General features: G+C 37.0%; 1 pseudogene; it reads right to left on the reverse strand.

The window, feature by feature from the left end:
• Positions 1–1749: 1749 nt before the first annotated feature.
• Positions 1750–3392, reverse strand: LOC131907728 (ATP synthase membrane subunit K, mitochondrial-like; annotated as a pseudogene).
• Positions 3393–17548: the final 14156 nt, after the last annotated feature.

The following is a 17548-nucleotide window of genomic DNA, read 5'->3' on the forward strand; positions in this document are numbered from 1 at the left end:
ACACACACACACTTCCTTGTTTCCCAATTTGAAATAATGGGGATACATTTCTCTAGGCATTCATAGCCTCTACCTGGTTCTCCAGATACCCAAGGCCAACGACGAATATCGTAAACAAACCAACACTGACCAGTGCTGTCAGTGGAGGGATCCACAAACAAAGTTGCCTTGACTTGAAATGAGTGATCCTCCTATACTATCCTCTATTCATAGCCACAGGATTTTTTTTAAAGTATTTTTATATAGAGACCATTTACTGAAAAGACTAGATATTTGCCTTCACAGTGACATGGTTGATGGAGACTATCTTCCGTCTTCAACTGGGTTCTTGTCCCACTCTCCTCCAAGAGTAAAGTGGGAAGACTACACAGTACAAACATGAGGTCCTCTATTGCCAATATGGGATTGACAACCCTAGATGGGATAAAACGTTCAACAGATTGCTTTGTGGGATTTATGCAAAACAGGTTTGCAACTCTTGGTAGCAGTGGGTATTGCTGAGAGCTCTTACAGGTGTAGGAAGCACTGAGGCTCAAAAGCTCCCAGAGGGCTTCGGGTGCCAACCACGGGCAAGTCTGCAGGTCGATAACTGGTGCAGCAGGTTCAGCTCTCCTTATCCAGCAGGTCTGGATGGTCTCTGGAGCAGCAGATATTAGCAGCTGGAAGCAGCCACAGGGACAAATTCCTTCTTCAGGCCAGCTGTAGAGTCTTGGGGGCTGAGGCAGGAGCAAGTCCCCCTCTCTCTGCCTGCAGCTGGAGTTTTGCTTAACATGGGATGGGGAGATTTTTATTCTGTTTTACTCTTGCATTAACAGCTATTAGCCTTCTGCTCCCTGTGGCTTCCTTGACTTTGGGAACTGAGCTCCATATTGTGCTGTGGGGATACCTACCCCTAACTATATATATATGTATATAGTATATGTATATAACCATATAGTTACTATATATTATATACGTATATAGTGTTATACATACACATATATACATATATGTGTTATATATAGTAACTATATGGTTATAGATATATATAATTTTATATATATATGCATGCTTTCTAATAAGCAAACAGGAAAACTAAACAGGTCAAATTTGAACCATGGTCAGCTTTTGTATGGTCGGTGCTGATGATGTTCTCTATATCTTTATAGCTTTTTCATATATAAAAAATATGATTATGTAACCCAGACTATATGTGTGTGTGTGTGTGTGTGTGTGTGTTCTCTCTCCAAAAATCTAAGTTATTTACTTTTTTATCTTCTTTAGAAGTTTCCAATTCTTGTATTATGGAATTAATACATCATTTTGCAAGAAAAATGCATGTCCTTTTCATTAGCTACTTCATGAGAAATCTTCTTGAATGTAGTATTTTATAAAGGTTTCACATGAATCACAATATAAAACATCTCTTTGAAGTAAATAGAGATTTGAAAAAATTTTAAAAAAGTTGAATTATACACATCTTTCTCACTCCATACACTATCATATAGTAAGTTCACAAGGAGACAGCCTTACTGTATTTTCATCAAATACACTTTCTACTTCTCAAAGATACTGTATTTACACTGCTAATTCTGTTATGCTGCCAAGATTTTGAAAAGTTTCTGTAATAACTAAAAATAAATAGGAATACATTGAAAGTTTTTTCCAGATTTATAATTTATTGTGCAAATTGAAGATTACATGATGAGTTGACATCAGCTTCTTCAGGCATGAGACTTAACAGATGAGGTCAGCCACTTTAAAGTCCATTTATGTTGCTTTCACAGCTGGTGATTTTTTTGAGCCTTAACTTGTAGTATACGACCAACACAGCAATGCCTCTGTATGTACATGACCAGGGAACAATTCATTATACCTGTGGAAAAATAAGATTTGAAAGATTTTTTAATACTAGTGAACTGGAATTAGCCATCAGTTTCTGGACCTGCTATGACTTCAGTCTTCCTCTAAGTCTCAAATCCACAGCCAGTGTCCAGTGAACTTTGCAATCAGCTTGACCCAGCCAGAAGCACACTGAAAATTTAAAGATGAAGCAAATGCATCATGTTTTTTAAGTGCATCAGTGGGAGAATCAATGCAGAAATTCCCATTATTTTTTCTAAGGCACAGGTTTATTTTTTTTCTGTTCTTTGATTGCAATTTAAGTAATTATTTTGAATAAAACATCTACTAGCTATAATCAGTTATTATAGGTGAAATTAAGTTAAATCACAGTGACTTTGCACAACAGAAGTTATTCCCACCTTTTTCTGTTTGTCTTCCTTTAGAGTCTCTGAAGTCCCAAACAGAGAGTACCTCCACTATTTTATCAGTGTCGGTAGTAATCAAATTAGGGAAGAAGGGCAGAAGAAAGAATTGTGAAAGGGTCTTTCACTGCCTTTCCCAAGCCAGGAACACATAGCTAATGTTCCAGAACTGGTCCATAGCCCTGCTCAACTGCCACGCTGCTTAGGAATGTAGCTTGATGATGTCTTGGGGGAAGAATGTGAAGTGTGATTTGATGCAATTTCTCAGGCACATCATCCAAACTTTAACTGGATTATATCTTCCATCTTTGTGCTTTCCAATTGGTATGGGCATTTTGGAAGAAAAGAAATATTTTCTAAAATGTAATGCTTATTTTACTTGTTTAATGTCAATTAAGTCCACATAAAATTTATTATCAATTTAACTAAAACCCAGGGAGGTGTCAGCACAGTGTGTGCCAGTTTGGAAGTGGGGTTTGAGGAGAAAGGAAAGAGGAGTTTGAGAAGCATTACATTCTAACTTTCCAAACAGATGGTTCTTGTGTTGGCCATTGTCCCAGAGAATCATCTTCTGGAATGTTCCAAGAGACAGACTGACTCAGTCTATAGCTTTCTCTAGGGGAAAAAGGATCAAAAGATATTTCCCACTTCCCCTTGATACCACTTCTGTTCCTTCTAGCTCCTCACTGCCTGTGCAAACAGACAATTCCTGACACCTTTTAATTCACCCGAGACCCACCACCCACGCTAATGTTCTCCAGCAGTACCCCTCATTGACTCCCTCTTTTCTCTCTTTCCCACATCAGAAGGTCAGACTTTTTTGCTATTCTGATATCTTTTTATTAGAAATTTCAGTACAACTGAAGTGTTGTTATTTGCTGGTGTTAGTGATTTTTTTTAATCCTTATACAGATATATCTACATTTAAAAATGGAAATCTTGAATCTTGGGGAAATCATTCCTTCTGTCCAAAATAATTTTTTTGTTATTCTTTGTATTTTTGTTTCTGGTGACATGACCCAACATAGCTCAGGCTGGGCTTGAATTCACTATGTAGATGATATTGGTCTTGCACTTCTGATCCAGACTGCTAGGATTACCATATTCAAAATTATTTGTTTCTAATGGTGGAATATCAGGAATCATGTCATGGTATGTTCTTAAAACATTCAAACAGGGAGTTGTTCTAGGATGCCTCCAATATATTTTCTCTTAAAAATATATATTATCAGTCTGGAGGTGGTGGCACATGCCTTTAATCCCAGCACTCAGGAGGCAGAGGCAGGTGGATCTCTGTGAGCTAAAGGCCAGCCTGGTCTACAGAGCCAGTTCCAGGACAGTCAGGGCTACACAGAGAAACCCTGTCTTAACAAACAAACAAACAAACAATCTATTATCATTGTGTGATTGTGATATGTGTGTGCTGCAGTGCATATGTAGAGGTCAGAGGACAATTTAGTGGAGTTATTTTTCTCTTTCCACCTTTATGTGGATCCCAGGAATTGAACTAAGCTCATCAGACATGCATCATAGGATGGCAAATGCCTTTATCCTCCAGGTCATTTCACTGGCCCTTTTTTACTTTAAAATGGCTTACATGTTTTCTGACAATATTCATTATCATTTATGTATTTATTCAGATGTTTGTGTATTTTATTCATCTAACATTTACTGTTTACATATTGTCTGCTAAATACTGTAGAAATAGCTGAGAATATATGACTATACAATTAGTGTTTTCAAGTAGGAGACAGGATACCAAACTCTAAAGATATCATTAAGTATCTTCTAGCATTTTTAATTTTGAGGCAGAATTCCTATACAATAAAGTGATCTTATTTTTAAATGTTCACAACTGATGAACTTTGACAAACTTATCCATCTGTGAAACTCAGTTCCAATCACAGCACAGGATACTGTCAACATCCCAGAAAGGTAACTTAGTTATAGTCACCCAGTGCCAATATTAAGCCCTGCCAACCTTTGTTTCCCTTTCTGGATATAGTATTCTATATGCATGTATTCACACAGCATGCACTCTTCTGTATCTGGCCTTCTTTGCTCAGTATAATGTTTCTGAGATTCATCTATGTTTCATTTCAGTAGTTCATTCCATTTTACTACTGAGTGGTACTTCACTGTAAGGCTAGCACACAGTTTGTTTATCCACAAGCAAACTGTGGATAGACACTTGGATTGTCTCTAGGCTTGGACTATAATGAATCAAGCTGCTGTGAATCTTTTAAACCAGCCTTTATGTAGACATATGTTTCATTTCTCTTAGGAATAAATACTTAGGAGCGAAAATACTGCATTATGATAAATGCAAATTTAACTTGACAAAAATGACTTCAAAGTGACTGTGCCATTTTACATTCTTACAAGTGCGGCGTGAAAGTCCTAGTTGCTCCAAATTTTTAAAGTAGTCAATCATTTAAATTTCAACCCTTGAGTAAACTGTACTGTTGCATAATTTAAGTGTAACGTGCATTTCCCCCATGACTAGTGAAGACAACCATTTCTTCATGAGTTTAATAGCTGTTTAGGCCCCTTCCCTGAAACCTATGGCTTCCACCAATCTTTGAAGCTTGTTTTCTTCCTTCATAATGAGTTACAGTTCTCATACGGTCTCATTTCCAAGTCCTTTGTCATGTCATGCCATACAAATAATTTATCTTAGTGTGTGACTGGCTTTCAATGTCTTTTAAAATGAAAGTTTCTTAGTTCTTGATTCATAATAATTATTTTTCTTAAGGGTTCATTTGGGAATATTCTATGGCATGGTTGACTACTGCTAAATCAGGAAGTTGTGCTTTATTTTCCTCATAAGTTTTATAGTTATTTATTGTTTCAAATGAAGTTACATATATGGTGTGAGATGGGAAAATGTCAAACTTGAAAATGGATATCTGAGGCTGATGAGGTGACTTAGCGACTAAAGTGCTTGCTGCCTGAGTGTGAGGATGCCAGCACCCACGTAAAGAGGTACACACAACAGTGTATGTCAGTGTCTCTGGCGCTGCAGGTAGAGGGCAGAGAAATGGGAAGATCCCTGGACCTCATTGTCCAGCAGTCTTACCAAACCAGTGAGCTTCAGGATCCATGTGGGACCTTGTTTCAAAAATAAGGTTGAAGAATGGTTGAAAAAGGCCTTTGACATCCACCTCTGGTGTCTGCATGCACACACACATGAACACGTACACATACATGCATCCCCACACACAAATGAACATTTAGTGCTCCTGCAGTGTTTTCTAGAGACTACTTTCTCACTGGCTGATTTGAAATCCCTGCTGAAAAACAATTGACTCTGTATATGTATGATTGGGGACTTTTTACTCCTCTCCATTTATCTGTGTACATGTAATGCCATTAATTACACAGTGCATTGATTACGGTAGTTTTAGAGTAAATTTTTGAGGTGTCAATCTTATTACTAGAAAAATATTCACAATTTCTAGAACTAACACTTTTGGAATTTTGATTTGAGTTTTAAAGACCTGTAAATTAATCTGGGGGTGGTGGGGTGTGGGGGATGAATACTTTGACAATTTCCAATCTTCCAGTCCATGAACATAGTATATTTCCTTTTGAAATTAAGGGTGCCCAAGTTTTTTCAACACACTTTTTTTTTTTACATTTAATTAAACTTATCAAAAAGAGTTTCAAATCTGTAATGTCATCCCCTTCATTATAAGAAATATTTTCTCTTGCCCTCCGGGGATAAACTCTCACTGTGGTGGTGAACACACAACTGGTTGGCAAAGAGAATAAAATCCTCAAGATTTAACTGTGTTTAGATTGTGAAAATATGTACCAGGGAGAGATGCCCCAAATCTTTCCAGAGCTATTTTGTGGGTTGGTATCCAATTATCTTTTAACCCAGGTATCAGTTATCCCCCTCAGAAGATTCTGAGACATAGAAATTTGGACACAGTCATTTATCATTGTTTCCCATCACCTTTCTTCTTTGATATCACCTCTTTCTTTTCCTTGCATAGGTAATAACTTTTAGAATGTTCTCCTCTTTAAATCTAAACACGTCAAGTTATAAACTTCACCAAAAACATTGCCTTGGTAAGAAGCATGTTGTGTTTTCCTTTTCATCTCCTTCAAAATACTTTCTAATATTTCAGCATTTGACAGCAGCATCAGAACATTATTTAACTTCCAGACATTTAAGCACTTTCCTTATATCTTGTCTTTATTGCTTTCTTCCTTAATTCACATATGGAATGGAGATACCACGTAGCAGTCAATAATTCTAAATTTGTTGCAAATTGTTTGTACCCTAATGTATTTATTATAATAAAAGTTCACTGTGCATTTAACAGTGATATGTCGTCTCAGGTTTTAGGTGACATGATTCCTATAGTCAAGTGGATCAAAGTTATTGATATTGTAGTTCAGATCATCTACACACTGAGTTCCCTGTCTCTTAGCTCTATGAATTGCTGAAAAGGAGGGTTGAACTATTCAACAATATTTAGGTTTGAAAACATTCTTCCTGTGTTCTTTAGTTGTTTTCGTGTTTTCTTTATTAGCATACAAGTTTGGCCTTTTTCATCTTGTTGACTGTCTTATCATTATGAAAAAACAATGTACTTCCTTAAAAGGGAATAAACTTGTTGTTCATTATAAAAGACTATTTGTAGATATTGATATAGACATCCTACATTGTTCATACTAATGATTTCTTTTAAAAATATCTTTTACTGTATTTTACAAATGAGGAAGTAGAGACACAGTGGTAAAGTAATTAACCCATACAGCTGGTAATTACTGTTATGGTTATTTAAATGGCCATCTACACACTAAGCCCACACTTTCATTCACAACACTATTTTGCTTCTCAGGAGTAATTTGTTATTTCTTTTCTTTTTTATTAAAAATTTACTTTTCTGAATTAATTTCACCCGCTTCCCTTTCCTTTATTCAAAACCTCCCATATATTTTTTCTTGTTCTTTTTCTTTTTAAAAAAATTTTTTAAATTCATTTTATATACTAACCACAGATCCCCCTCTCATCCCTCCTCCTGCTTCCCCCACCTTCCCCCCAACCCCTCATCCCTTCCTCCAACAGGGTAAGTTCTCCCATGAGGGGACAGCTAAGCCTGGTACATTCAGTTGAGGCAGGACCAAGCCCCTCCCTGCCTTGCTCTTTTTCAAATTCATAGCCTCCTTTAAAATTAATTGTCATTACAAACATATCTGTCTGTCTGTCTATCTATCTGTCTGTCTATCTATCTGAATATAAAATTTGGTTGGATAACTATTTTGGTGTTCTGTTCCCTGGGGAAGACTAATTCTCCCACTTTCAGCATTCCTTCATTTTCTTTATGTAGGGTTGAAGACTCATGAGCTTTCCTTATCTATGTTAGTATGTCTATTGGTGTAGTCCTTGTTCAGCTCCTGTTCAGGCAGTCATGTCGGTAAAATTTAAGGGTGTGGCTTTGATGCCATTTCACAGAAACCTTCCTGATTCTCTGTCATTTGTAATCTTTGTGCCCAATCTTCCAAAATGATCCCCAAGTCTTAGGTACAAGAGTTGTATTGTAGATATATTAGTTGGGACTGGCCTCCACAACTCTGAATTTTGATTGGTTGTGTTTTGTTTGCGTGTTTGTTTGCTTTGGTTTGGTGTTTTGTAATGGTTTTTGTCTATTGAAAGACAAATTTCCTTGGTAGGAGATGAGGACTATCTGGGGGTATAAGGAAAAAATATGTAGAATGTCATCAGGCATTAGTCTGGTTTAGTAAGTGGTAGTTAGTTGTAGGTTCTCCTCATAAGATGCATCCATTAGCCCTGGGTAGTTAGTTAGGTTTTCAGTACAAGGCATGAGTTCCTTCTTGTTGAGAGGGTCTTAAGTCCAGTAGAGATCTATTGATTACTGGCAAAGTTTGTGGGCCACTACTTCACCTCAAGGTTTATCATGCTATGCTCATTGTCGATGTGTTTTCTAGGTGCCGTAGCTGGGTAGGACTCCTGGATGCTTCCCTCCTTTGGAAACATACATGGTGCCTTCTGGTACTATGAAAGCTCATCCTCAGGGAGGAGGCATTCAGGTCAGTTCCAGCTCAGAGACCTCTGGGCCTGGTGTCTGAAGTGGATGGTGTCTTAGCAATATAGACTCATCTGGAAAGCAACCCAGGGTGATAGCAATAGGAGATAATCTTTTAGGAGTCTCATGGACAATCCTGACCAAAATCTCAAAATAGAACTTCTCATACCTGTTGTTGGGCTTTTTGTCAAATGACCATTTGGATCTTGAGGAAGCATTGTTTGATGGGAAAATTTCATTTAAACTATGTACATATATTTATAGACTAATTTTTTTAATATGTCCTGTTTCATACTTTTAGTCTTGTATATAAGTGTCTATGTATTTCAGGAAGTTTTGTACACAGCATATGATTGGGTCTCGCAGTGACAATCTGCCTGTCATTTAGTGTGTTTAGATCATTCATATTTAATGAAGTACTGGTATTCTCGAGCTCAGATATATCCTCTTGGGATTCATTTTCTCTTTTTATGTCTTGGTCATTTTGGTTTTCTCCTTTATTCTTTGAAATGTATGTAGTATTTTTCATGTTCTGCTTTAGCTTCACTGTTGGCCTATGTCTTTTCCATGTTACAATATCACTCTATTGTTGGCCAAATAGTCTTTTTCTTTTCTTTTTACTTTGTAGGTTATATGAGGTCTATGACATCTTTTCTTTCTGTAAATAACATTGTAAAAGGTAAAAACAAAATCTCTTAGCTTGTAGAACTCACAGAAGCAGAAGCAGAATCTAGGACAGATATGGCCCGGAGGCCACTTTTGGCCAACACCACATTGACATTTTGTGAGACAGTCACATCTCACATCTAGTGAGAAGAACTCACCACAGCAGGAGAACATCACATTTTTCCTCCACTCCTGCTGTTAATTTTGTCATTTATTTTCCTCTGCACAGAAGTACCAGTTTGTTGTTGTATATTGTTTTTAAACCACTAACTGTCTTTTAAATAAAATTTAAAGACAAGAAAAGCGTCTTTAATATTTACTCAAATATATGTCATTTGAGGTGCTTTTCTCTATGCAACCAGCACACATTTCTTTCAGCTTGACTACTTTTTTTTAACATTTAGCATTTTTTTTTTTAACATCTCCTCTTGGGCTAATCTGTTAGGTGTGAATTCTCTTAGCTTTTTGCTCATCTTTGTAGTGTTATTTAACCTACAAATATCCACCCAATCTATCTAGAGTTGTATGTTGAGTTCCTTGCACTTTAAATACAACACTTTGTTGACTTTGGCTGTGCTCTTGATGAGAAGTCTGCAGCCAACTTTGTGTTTCTTCACTCTATGTAGAACACGAGTCAGGTCCTTGGTCCTTTGAAGTTTTTCTTCCACGATTGGTGTATCACAGCTTAGTTATGATGATCCTTGTTGTGGCTTTCTTTGGATCTCTGTAGTACTGAATTTCATGAAGTTTATGTATTTTGGTTATTTATTTATTTATTTTTTTACAAATTTCCTGATTCTCCTTCCTTTCTTTTATTGTAAATACATACATTCATATGTTAAGCCAGTTAGTACCACCTACAAGTGATGTAAGTCCAAATACTTTTTGAGACTCAGTTTGAATATATTTTTATGTTCATACGTTTAGTTCACTGATTTTGGTTTTTCTTGAGGCTTTAATGTGCTAATAAGACTATTACTTTTTCATTTCAAATGCATTGCTCAGCTCTAGAAATTATATTTGTTCTTTTAAAATTATTCTATTTAATACCACATTCATTAAGTTTATCTTTTCCTTTAAATCTTAAAGCATGCTTGCTAATTTTGGCTCCTCTGCTCCAATTTTCTTCTGGCTAGGATTAGAGTTTCATCATTTCTTTGTGTAGTCATATTTGCATTATATTACATTTTATGAGCTTCATATATTACAGAGCACGCAGTTGAATGGTTTAGATTTTTTTAACTTTTCTTTCAGAAGATTGAACTATATTTTGCAGTGAAGTATTATTTTAAGGTCCTCTTGTTTGGTTTTGTCTGTTTGTCTTAAGCGCTGCTAGACCATGCTTAAAAGAGCCTTTATCCCCGAGTTCATGTAACTGCTTCTAAGGTGTGACCCTTCTGAGTTCTCTATGAATGCAGCAGCATTTAGCCATGATGGGTAGGACTTCATGACCACCAACCTGATTGAGCTTTGGGGATTGTTCTGCTCCCGGTTCTGGGTCCCTTGGTCTTCTCCAGCCTAGTAGTTTCACCTGATACAACTCAGCCTGTGATTCTTAGTGACCCTTAGGTGAATGGGCAAGATTTCTCTAAATACAATCCTCTTCCCAGGTACTCTTTTTTTTTTTTTTTTCAATTTGTAGATGACCTGTCCTGAAGTTTTTGTTTGTTTGTTTGTTTTGTTTTGTTTTTTGTTTTTGCTTTTGTTTTTGTTTGTTCTCTCTGTTTGGCAGAAAGATTCCTTCTCCAGAAAGCTAGAGAACAAGCTCCTTCCTCTTCCCTCCCCACTAGGCACTGTACTACTTCATTCTCTGATGTTCAGCAGGTGAAAATGTTTGTGCCACACATTTAGTCTAGGGTTTTAATATCTGGTTGTTTACGCTGGAACTCAAGTGCCAGTCATTAACTACTTTCTAGATGAAAATGAAGCTTCTTTTCCTGTGTAATGAAGAATCTTGGACAACCTGCTTAATGAATGAGAGTGTGAAAATTCATAGGGAACACACCAAGAAGTAGAAAACTTGAAGAGATTCAACCATGAGGTGACAATCATCCTGCTAGTTTAGCCCACATTTGAAGGGCTATGCATGCAAGGTAAGGGACTCTCTGGGAGTGTGTTCTGCAGATACCCCTGTTTCTGTTTATAAAAGTGCAATGGCAGAACAACAACAACAAAAAAGCATAGCTCTGTTTGGGGATGAATTAGAAAATTATAAAAGGGCAGAGGGTTTTTTGAGCAAAGTCTAGAGGGGTAGAAAATGCAAAGAATTAAAGGAGGCAGTCTCAGAAGCATGTGTGGAAGACATGTACAGCTACAACATGGAATAAATTACCTGTAGGCTTGTAGCACACACAGGGAGACCCCTGACTGTAGCTATGCTAATAAGTTAAATCAGAATCCAGCAGCCCAAAGAAGGCTTTAAGAGAAGAAGTTATGTATTGCAGTAGGTCAGACACAAAACGTTTTGCTGCCAAAGTGGGAAATTCATTAGCAAGAAACATAGTTGGACATAGCAGTGTTTTTCAATTACAGAGAGCAAACCCTCACCAAGGTTGTAAAGTTAATTTTTCTTTAATAAAATAGAGTAGAATAGAGAATGTCATTGTGCATATTTTCAGAGTAGTTTTTGAAACTTTTATTTTACCAACTTACATTTGATTTTAATTATATATCTATAGTAAGTCATAATCTAAATATATTTCTTCATAATGATAGGAAAAATGTTTTAAAGCCATCGTGTTAGCATACTATAAAAGTTGTCTAGTTGAAAGATTATGAAGTTTAGTCAAAGCATTTAAAAACAGAAAGAGTGGGGATGATAATGAAAAGAAGCTACAGAGTTGAGAGCTTGCTAAGTTTTGTGCCTTGAGAGTAACAACGGTAATTGCGATTTTTAAAAACAATGTTTATGTTGTGATGCTGGGGATTCAACAGAGAGCCTGGTACATGCTAGACAAGCACTCTACCACCTAGTTACATCCCAACAGATGGAAACTTTGAGTTTTTCACATACAGTAGAGTGTCTCATGAAGATTACTAAAATGCCATATGAAGAAGAATAAGTTTCTACAAGTCATAGCATGTCAGACAAACACCGAAAGTACAGAAGGAGCAGTTAGGAAAGAATCTAAAACATCTCTACTCTTAAACAATAATAAAAAAAAAAATCAGCCCGACAGTGATTCTCACTTGGAGATGGGAAATTGTAGGAAGCAGGGGTGAGTATAAAAGCGGAGTAACCCAGCAGCACATGTACCAACTTAGGAAAGAAACAAAATGAAATCAGACATTTTCTTCTCAATATATTATTTCTTTTTTTTTTGTCTTAAAGGAAAAAAAGTTATTTGATGATGAAGTAAAGCCCATTGGATGATTTTGACAAAATATAGAAATATAGAAGATCGACAGAACTGTACATTATATGTAATGCACGAGACCTTAAGCCCTTGATGACATTTATCTTCACTCGTGAGAAGAGATTTAATAAAGTAATTTATTAGGTCCCTTCTCACTCATAAAAAGAAATGTCGTAAAAGACATATTCCTTCATATATTCTCCATATATTGAGTATTAATCCTTATATTACTGACACAGTGTGGTGTGCTAAATTTTCCGTGGTTCCATTTTAGAGCAAAACAAATGTAGACGCTAGGACAATCTTAGATTTGGGGGGCAGAAAATTTTAAGATTGATAGATGCTCTCAAGTTTCTCAATTTGGAGTGCATATTAATTTTCAGAAAAGAACTGACCTTGGAAAATGAGCTGAACATCATTTCAGCTGTTTGAATTATGATACCAAATAAGATATCCACTCAGTGACAGAGAGAACACTTTACACAGAATGAGTCTGCTTTCTGGTCTCCCCTCTCCCTGAGAGTGGAAAGGCAGGCAATGATGGGACGTAAACTTCTCTGATCTCTGAAAAACAAGTTGATTCATAGTTTCTTGTGTATAAGATGGGAGAGCCATCACCCTATATGAACATTGTGCTTAAATGACAAGTATTCACGGTGTTCATTTCTATGTTGTAAGTAAAAGATAAACAAGTATTTTATAGATATACAAAGTTTAGACCAAAAACAAATAGGAAGATAGAGAATTTAAGGATATACTATTTCTAGCTCACTTTATTTCAGTCAGTGATAATGATACCAAGTAAAATTTAAACACTGAAGTTTTAGGCCATTTTAGTTAGGTGTTTTTGTTGTACTTAAAATATTCACCTTTGCCTTTCATGCTCATCTGCACCAGAGAATGGAACTGTCATATTCAATAAAATTTCAGGTACATCTTCCGTTGTTTGAGACATGAGCAAAATGATGTACTACAGAGCAAATATGAACTGATTTCAGAAATTGACACAAATTCCTACAATTGACACAAAGTGACAGTTCTCTTCAAAGGGAAGCTGCTGACATTGGATTGGATTATTGTCCTCAAAGATGACTTGTGTTCAGTAGCTTTGGTAAAAAGGAAGGGATTTTAGGGAAATAGACAGATAATGCAGTTTGATCAACTGTCATAGCAATGGATCTATGTAAACTGCAGATTTCTTTGTTGAAGTCCCAAACAAAGGCTTTCTTTCTTCTTGGAAAAAGTTGAAGATGCATCTTGCATGTGTAGAGTCCAAAAGTCTAATGCAGTTTCACCCTGTTAAACAGAAACCTTGTAAGAGAAAAGGTCCTGCTTTCCTTGGAAGTGTGGGCTTTCACCTCTGTCGCAAGAAGACTCTTTTTTTTTTTTTTTTTTTTTTTTTAATAGAAGTCACAGGCCAATTAGCAGAAGCAATATGGCCAGCTTCCCATTCTCTGGTGCAAGCTGGTATATATGTTTGTAGTATAATCAAAGACAGCATCTGATAATTTAGTGAGCACAATGTGTACAGTGCCTCATATGGAATAGATGCCCACATATTTTAAGTTTGTATAAGCTCTGATTTAAAAATTTAGGAAAATTCTAAAAGACTCAGAAGTATATGAAAGTAAAAACAATTATGTTCTCCATTTTACATGTTATTATTGATAATAATTGCATTTATAATTACATTAAGAGCCATAAATAAAAATTCTCAAATGGCTACATATATTTTATAAAATAACAGGCAACGAAATGATACAGAAGTTACCAGCAGGTAATAGGGAGGGGAGCACATCAAGGAAACTCTTTCTAATGTAAAAACGAACTGGCAAATGAGAATTCTAAGAATATAAACTTTGATGCTATTAATAAGTCATTTCCAGACAGAAATAAGACTGGCATATAAAACTAAAAACAGCCCCTGAACATGAGTGAGTAGACTAAAAAACAAGACAGAGCTACGTCAGCAAAGAGAGTCACGTGGAGAGCAATGGCAGTTGAGCCAATGTGTACTGAATGGAACAGGAGAGGACTTTTATTCCACCAAGTGCTCTTGAAAACATTTAGTAGCCACCACTGCACGTCCAGGTGTGTGCAGTAACACAGTGATGGAGTAAATGTCAAGAGCTGAAATTTGGAGATAGTAAAGCCAAGTGGTGTTTATTCCTGCGCTTTGTTAAGCCCACCCCCTTCTTTGGAAATTGAGATGGGGTTTTCATCCAGGGAAAACAAATGGAGGAGAAGACACCAGCAGAGCAACAACTTGTTTTTGAAAAGCATCAATTAGCTGAGATTAAAAGATCTCAGTTGACATGTTGAGGGAAGAGTATAGGGCTCAGCTGAACCCTTCTGGAAGGACAAAACCAAGAAGTTGGCAGAACTGTGGTTTGAGAGTTTTTTGTTTGCTTTTATTCACAACAGTTTAAAATCACGTTTGAAAGTTCATCACGTAGAATTAAAGTTTGGCATAAACAAGCCAACACACCAGATTTTAAGATAGATGAGAAAATCACCACTTTTTGATGAGTAGTAAAGTTGCTAAGGAGGCGTCTGTAAATCATCGGAAGAGATGGTGCTTCTCAAAGTCGTCTGGAGTCAGTACCACGGGACTTCCCAGGGAGGAGTAAGTTGAGGTCTGCTGTTACTTAAAACGCAATTTTGCTTATCTGATTGCAAAAGCTGGACAAATAAGATCTTAGAACTTAACCCATAAGCCAACGGATTAAGATAAATATATGATGTGGGGTCAGCAAGATGGCTCCGCAGACAGAGGTGCTTGCTGTGGAGCCTGGTGGGTTTGAATTGGACCCCTGGGGTCCACATGGTAAGAGGTGAGAACTGACTCCTGAAAGTTGTTCTCCAACCCGCGTATGCAAGACCTCATGCGCACGCGAGAAGGCATGCGCGCACGCACTGCATACATAAGTAAATAAATGAAATAAAATTCAAACAACTATTTGATGCTCTTACAGTTGTTCTAGTGCATGCTGCTAAGGATTCAAACACGAGCGGAGACAAAGGCAACAGGACAGTCGGTAGAAAACATTCTCTCTTTAGGGGAGCTCTGAAACTGCAATAGTATGGTCTCCTTCCGCTGTGACACCAGAGCAGAGCACAGAGTCTGGGAATTCTATAAATAGGTGTGGGCATCAGTACAGAATCTCCAGTCTCTGGTTTTACCTCACAGCTTCAGAGTTGCTTAGAGCAGCATGCTAGACGAGATGACACGATACAGTCGAAGAAAAAAAGTCTGCCAGCCAGAATGACTTAGGACTCGTCAGCCAGTGCTGAAGGGGAAGAAACTAGCCGGCCTCAGTGATGGACACTGAACACAGGAAAATGGAAAGCCCCAGAGCCCTGACACTAGGCCTGGAATCATATCTAAGTCTCTGGCAGCTCACATTACCCCCTCAACACCCCGCCCCCACGGTTGAAGAAGAGACAGGAAAAAAAATGGGTGGGCAGAGAAATAATTTTCCCTAATACTTATTCCAGGGAGTCTGCGTTTCACCTGGAAGAACATAAATTGGAAAGTTTTCAGCATCAGGGGATGTGGGGACTTGAGAGCAAAATTAATTTCAGTTAGGGAAGAATAAAGATCATTTCTTACAACCGTGAGTTGTAGATGTGGAAAAACACTCCCCATAAAGCAGACACGACTAAAGCCAAAACGAAAAACTGGGAGATTGCAAAGTGGATATGGGAGATGGGGAACAATGGTGATTTGACTTGTGTATTTTTGAAAAAACTCTTTAACGTGTCCACATGGAGCATTCATATATCTTCAACAAATAGGTCAAGTGTAGGCAGAATAAGTGACCTCTCATGACAGTCTACAAAGTGTAAAGCCTCAAGATGGTTCTCATGTACATAGTGCCCGTGGGGGCAGACAAAATCTTATCAAACTACAAAGATGTGGTCATTAACACATTATGTCAGGCTGATGCTGACATAATGAAATCCAGAGTATGGAAACAGGTAACAGGTGAGGGATATATGTATATATGTATGTATGTATATGTGTATGTGTGTATATGTATGTGATATACACACATATATATATCTATACATATATATCTATACATATATATATGTATAGATATATATATGCCTATTGTTGTTCCTTTGATTTAGTGAGAGAGGGGAAAATGATTGTACAAAGTAGATAGACTTTTAGAGAAAACCTAAATGTCGATCACTAAAATAATTCCCAGAAGAAGGACACATAAATGACTATTTTGTAATAATACTGAGGAAAGATTTTTTTTTTGAGGCAGGGTCTCATGTATCCCAGGCTAGCATGGAAGTTGCTGTGTATTGGAGGGTGGACTCCTGGCCTCCCGCCTCCACTTCTTGTGGCTGAGATTACTAACACACCCCCACCCACAAGTTTCATGCAGGTTGGGAATCTAACCCTGGCCTTCATGAGCGTTTGGCAAATATTCTCCTAACTGAGCTGTCTCTCCAGAGCTGCTGTTCTTCCCTTCTCTTTTTTTCAGTGATGGAGATTGAACTTTGGGCCTCATCTATGTTCAGCAAGGGAAGCTATTTTAATGGTGATGCCAAAGATAAAAGAATAACTGAAGGTAATGAACTTTTGTTCTGTTATGTGTAATATATTCGCTTTCTAACTACATTACCTAGAATTTCTCGAACAGTGTAGGAGAGTGAATTAGTTATGGAAAATCTTCTGTTTCTAAATCACTAATTCATGTTGAGGCTTACATATAGGCCTGATTGCTGTCTTCATCCTTAAAGGGTCTCATTGTTCTAGAAGAAAATCTTTTCATGTGGAATACAGATTGTTTACTACTTTAAAATCAGACATACTTGTTGATGTTTAAAAAACGTTTGTAGTTTCTAATATAAATTATATGAACAGATCTTTCTGTCGTTTTGCTTCCATTGAAACTATCTTTTCCTAGATGATCTTACTATAATCCTGATGTGATTTTACTCTCATTTCACTCTGGCTGTTCACCTCTGTGCCGTGTCATGTGTTTAATTTTGAAGTGTTTAGCTGGACGATGAGCAGGCTACATTGATTAGGATTTTCTGTTAGCACTGAACTAGTTTTGTCAAACATGATTTCACCTTATTTCTCACTCCTCAGAAAAGAAGTTTCTATGAAGAAAAAATATTTAATTCTAAAGGCAATGTATTCACATTTACCTTGTATGAGGGGATAGTGAGAGCTACGCAAAGCTTACAAATG

Source organism: Peromyscus eremicus, chromosome 4, assembly GCF_949786415.1.
Source record: "Peromyscus eremicus chromosome 4, PerEre_H2_v1, whole genome shotgun sequence".
Lineage (NCBI taxonomy): Eukaryota > Metazoa > Chordata > Mammalia > Rodentia > Cricetidae > Peromyscus > Peromyscus eremicus.